The sequence below is a fragment of the Sinohyriopsis cumingii genome, chromosome 4 (genome assembly GCF_028554795.1).
Source record: "Sinohyriopsis cumingii isolate HCF-2022 chromosome 4, ASM2855479v2, whole genome shotgun sequence".
NCBI classification, from domain to species: domain Eukaryota; kingdom Metazoa; phylum Mollusca; class Bivalvia; order Unionida; family Unionidae; genus Sinohyriopsis; species Sinohyriopsis cumingii.
This window is the reverse complement of record NC_142964.1, coordinates 126,811,991-126,817,990: the sequence shown is the minus strand read 5'-3', so window position 1 is coordinate 126,817,990 and position 6,000 is coordinate 126,811,991. Positions and strand designations below refer to the sequence as shown.

Here is a 6,000-nt window from a genome sequence, read left to right as displayed (position 1 = left end):
ATGATGTGAATTAGAAAACAGCAATTACACAAATTTTCATATTTGTTTGAGAGTAGTACTATTTAGCTTTTAACATTGCATAGGGTTTATTTTTAAAAGAAAAGAATGTAACTGGTTTTCCTATCTGGTTATCCTGTCAAACACGTTTAATTGACTTTATTTACGTTTATGATTAATGGGTCTGATTAGAGTTATATAGCCTAAGGACTTGCTTTACTTCAAAGGTTCGCCTATCAAAACACAGCTAGCTCAACTTGTCCATTTTCACCTCCTGGACTGAAAGGTTAAGATGAAAGAAAGAGTAGGTAATCTACGCATTTTTAACACATTTTCTAATTCATTCATTACCTTTTCAAATGCTGCCTACTCAGCAAAATGCGTTTTTCTGTTTTAATACCTACTAAAATATGTATAATTTGTATTAAATCGGGCTTGTTTGTTTCCAGGACTTGTGGCCAACAAATTTAATAATATGTGTGCTTAAATCATTCATGATGTCCACAACTACGGCATGCGAAGAAAATTCCACAGCACATTAAAGTGGAGTATATAGGTATGCCAATATTCCCTCCACTGCATGTTGCAAACAAGTTCATCTTATACCTGTCACTCTTGTCACAAGCATGTAAAATCTGTACAGCGCCCTCTTTTGTACCAACTAGATTTCTTCAAAAATCGTCTGGCATAAACCGAATGTCGATATGAATTCCCATCCAGGTATTAGATCGCAGACCGACTCTATTTTCATTTCAGACCAACTAAATATAACATTTCTCTGTCTGTGTGTGTGTGTGTCTTGGACTTTTAACGTAGCTTTAACAATTTTTTCAGTCACATCGCTACGATGTCTGCAGTGTGACAGTTTATAGTGATTTCTGGCAATGGGGCAACATGCCACAGACATGTAGCATGATGTCCCACCCAGTCACATTATCCTGACACAAGGCCGACCAGTCCTAACACTAACCTCTTAATGCTGAGCGACAAGCGATGCAGCTGTTAGTACCATTTTTGTAAGTCTTTGGTAGGACTCGGCCTAGGATCGAACCCACGACCTCCTGCATTCTTTTAGTGAGAACAATATAATGAGACGACATCCATTCAAGTGGTATAGGGATAACAAGATTTTCAAGATGGCCACTATGAGGCCATATTGAATGTCCGATAGGATCAATTTTTATTCAGGGCCAACTAGATATTACAAAATTTCTTCTAACGAAAACGCCATGTCGATGTGACTTTCTGTTCATGTGTGATAGCGATAATACGATTCTCAAGATGGCTGTTGTGAAGGAAATATTGGATTTCTGAGCGCTGCCAATTTAATTTCGGAGCAATTAAACCTCGGGATGAACGTATGAGTAGATATCAATTGCCATATTCAAATTATTTTAGGGGCCCCGAGTGGCCGAGTAGGTCTAAAGCGCTATCCGTTACGGATCACTGCCATCTCACCTCTGTCTGCATGAGTTCGAGTCTAGGATTCGGCTAACGTGGGTATGTGAGAAAACCCGCCAGTAGCTTCTCGTGGGTCGGTGGTTCTTCCCGGGTTCTTCCTCCACCATTAATACTGGCCGCCATGCATAGCCTATCGTGTGCTGAAATATGGCGTTAAACCCCACAACAACAACAAATTATTTTAGCATACGACAACAACTTGTGTGAACGGTCGGACGACGTAGAAAGATTGATGACGGACAAAAGAACATCCCATTAAACATTCTGGTCTATGGCCAGTAGAGCTAATAAAAATGTGATTGAGTTTAATGCAAAAAATTAAATAAAAAAAATAATCCTAAGTGATTCAGTAGGTACAAATGAAGCACGGTTAGCTTCACTAGCTATCTCCACAAAGGTACGTACACACTCTAGAATGTTGAATTGGATTTAGGCAAGAATATAGGTAAAGATAAAATGAACATATACTCCACTGTACATTATTTCTCCTCTGCTTCGTGGAGGCGAACTAGCAATGTAAATTCATCTCAAAGAAAGAAATATACCGGGACACACACACACACACACACACACGTACCTTTGTGACCAGCCTGTAGATGTGAAATTATATTCTATATTTATGTTCTTCTACAGTCATACCATGCTTGAGCAGTGATCTCAACAAATTATTATAACATGCAGCTGAAGGTACCTAAACATAACTGGTTATTTTATACCTTCTGAGCTATGACGGACTCGAATATCCGTGTTATCAAATCATCATAAGGCAATAAATGACACTTAATGGAACACAGAGTGGGCAAACGCCCAATATTCGGGCAGCTATAAAGCACACTGAATAAAAGACAAACTGAGAATGTGAGTGAAAAATATGAAAGTTTAGAAGTTACTGTTCTCTTGTATAAACTACCTCGGGGAAATCATTATGAAAATTATTCATTATTGTCTCTTTACATCGATTTCAATGGCTAATATTCTTTTTTGTAATGAATACCACTAGACCAGAGGTGGGCAAACTTTCCAGTGCAAGTGCCGCATACACAAAATTTACACCTTGTCGCGGGCCGAATATTTCGGTAAGTAAAATAATTAATATTTGAAATAGCAAAAACAAAAGGTTTTTCTAAATAACATCATAATTAATTTTCAGTTGTTAATATGTTGTTAATATTTGAAACCTTAAACTTAAACTTCAAAAGAAGCACATTTATTTGATAAACAGTAACAGAAACAGAGTCAGTGCAATGATGGCTTGTTCCTAGGCCGCACGTTAATCCTTGCGGGCCGCATGAAAGCCCTTGCGGGCCGTAGTTTGCCCACCCCTGCACTAGACCAACCATGTGACAAAATGGAGGATGAAATTTCTTAGTCATAGTGTATCCATGTTTATTGACGGCTGGGTAAAAGTATTTTTAATTACTGCAATCAATTAACAAATTATTTCTCTTAGAAAATCAACTTATTCAAGGACAAACAAAAATCAGCAATTTAAAAATATATATTCACACAAACAACAATTAAAAATGTTTCAAATTCTCCGACACTCAACGACGTGAATCGCTTTTTACAAAAGCATTTTTCTACCTAGAGTATGTTAGTCATATATAAACAAGTCTCCTACAAGAATGTTCTACTTCTGTAAAAGGGATACATTTTAGGATACAGACATTTAATTCACTGATCCATGGTCATACAACTTCATTATGCTGGCCTTGCGTAGCGCCCAATAAAAAGAATGGCCCCCGTGTCATTGTCCCGTATGAGAAACAGGAACGGGTGATCGGCAATGAATTTTTCTGGAGGCAACGGCATCGCCATACATCTCATCATCATACCAGTAGCTGCAGCAGCTTCCGTCCCTTCCTCGTTCACATCGATGAATGTCTTGTGGATGACGTCGCTGATGAACGCATCTGGATGGCCATCCAACATGGCGCCAAAATCTGCTTTTGTTGACTGCAGAATATCGGATATTCCGAGCTTCGGTAGCGTCTTAGTCAGCTCATATGTGATCTCCATCTTGAACTTTGGCAGCGCTATGATGACCTCAGGCCTGCCACCATGTGCCAGATCTTCACAAGAAGAACAGAGAGCATGCGCAGTAAGAGCCTTCTCAACACCCTTCAACCCATCCTTTTCGTATGGAAGTACAATCACCATTGAAAGATTTCCGTTCTTATACGGCAACATAAGAGCGGAGTACTTCAGCTCGTCGTTTTTAAGGAAACGACATTTCCTCTTAGCCTGCATCATATCAACTTTCACAGTCTCAGTCGTAGAAATATAGAAATCATTTTTCTCCGTTCTTTTTGGGTCAAATTTGGTGTCCCAGTCTCCCTTAAAGTATACTGCGTTAACCAGGACCACAAGGGTCATGGAATTAATGCTCCCAGCCGGAAGCAAATCCTTGATCTTGTCACGAGTCTGTTCTTCAACCCACGTATTTATACGAAGTCGGGACTTTTCTGACGCGCCAGCAAAGTCCAAGCACTCCATCTCGCTACCATGATAAAGCAGAGACTTTTCCGTATACTCCTTTCGTACAGATAACCCCAGCTTGGCAAAAATACGATTAGCAATGGCAAGTGTCGTGCTATCAGCAGTTTTCGCATTCAGAACTTTTCTCATCTTTTGGAATTCCTTGTGAACCAGCTCTACCTCCATCTGGTCCAGCCCAAGGGCTTTCCTTATTTGCGCTTCCGAGTCTCCTTTGGCCCCTAAATGAGCCAGTAACATGGCTGCACACACGCTATAAGGGGACAGAAAAATGTTTTCCTCGCCCTCCATGAACAATTTATACAGGTTCAAGGAAAAAGCCGTCAAGCCATCGTTTAAACGTGGAGATGGCAAGTCTATAGTGTCCTGCTTCGATTGAGCCATTTTGCTGTTTTTTTTTTTTTTTGTTTTTTTTTTTTGCTGATATCCGCCAAATGGTTGACAACACACTAAGTAATATCGCCACCAGAAGAAATCGTCTTTCACACAGTAATGAATAATATCTCAATCAGTTAAGGGAAACACCCTATTACTATCAGGATATGCGTCAGCTACACCTGTTATATGGTACTCACCATACTTCATGCATCGCAAAGAATTGAGTTCAGTACGTCAAGTTCCGATCGGCATTTACTCCAGTCATAGAAGTGTAGTGTCTATCCGTCAGCCGTTGACTGTTTTTGTGCCCCCGTCTCATATCTTCCGTGATTTATTTACAACTCTATCTCCATCCAGCCATGCTAACTGGCTATTACGGTGATATGTACATGTATCTGAGTCACACAAGTAGACTTTTACGCTGGCAGTTGTTAAGTGTGGTATTCTACATGTACTTAAAATCAATAAAGGCTGAAAGTAATCTAAAGGAAGAAACCAGATAGTTCCGAATGTAAATACCAGTACAACTCAGAGATCATTAATGTGAGCCTTGACCTTGTACCGTAGCAACCCCATGTAAAGTAATTATTAATAGCCATACATATTTACCAGAAATTTTGCTACAGCTTTATTTGTCAATTATCTGTCGTTCAATCTATCTAATGAGTGAGCGACTAGTTTGCTGTTTTGTCTGTCTATCCATTAAACAATTAACTATTATAACAGTTAAAACTCTTCACAAGAAACGGGCATGATGACAAAACTCTTAGAGTTCAAGCAAATTCAATGTACATTTACAGCACAGGCCTCTAGCGGGACGGGCATGAGGAAGAAAACGGTCTGTATTTGCATTCAGTGAATTAGCCACAAGGAAATATATACATATACGTTTGTTACATAAATTCATGGTACATTTGACTCAGTCAATAAAATCAAATTTATGACATGTACATTCAGCATTCAGTCAATATCAGAGATATATACTTATATATGCATATACATTCATATTTACATTACACATTAGCAAATATTATGTACATGTACATAGAACTATATTTCACACACACACACACAATATATATATATATATATATATATATATATATATATATATATATATATATATATATATATATATATATATATATATATATATATAGGGCCGGCGCTACCATATAGGCAAACTAGGCAGCCGCCTAGGGCGCTGATTTCAGGGGGCGCATTTTTAAAAAAAAAATATTGTTTATAAATTTTGAAATTGATATATTCCGGGGGGGGAGGGGGGGGGCAAAATCTAACTTTGCCTAGGGCGCCAGATAGTCTGGCAGGGTCTGGCGCCGGCCCTGTATATATATATATATATATATATATATATATATATATATATATATATATATATATATAAACTTGGGGATACACAGATATGGAAGAAGACTATTTTTGGAGGACGCTATTTCTATCACCAATCAAACGAGGGTATAAAAGCTAACCACCATACCACGGTCTTTACCTAAGACCACAGGGTACTCACCAGGCATATTCAATCACCGTAATAATGGACAGAGGGGAGGAGGGCTGGAAATGTTTTTTATTAGAAACGTTAACAAAGTCAGAAACCCTACCAGTTCCAATTGCCAATGAACCCAACAACACCCTTGAAATACAATC

The 6,000-nt window shown here is 38.6% G+C and overlaps 1 pseudogene; it reads right to left on the bottom strand.

The window, feature by feature from the left end:
- Window positions 1-2,819: 2,819 nt before the first annotated feature.
- Window positions 2,820-4,835, bottom strand: LOC149802067 (leukocyte elastase inhibitor A pseudogene; annotated as a pseudogene).
- Window positions 4,836-6,000: the final 1,165 nt, after the last annotated feature.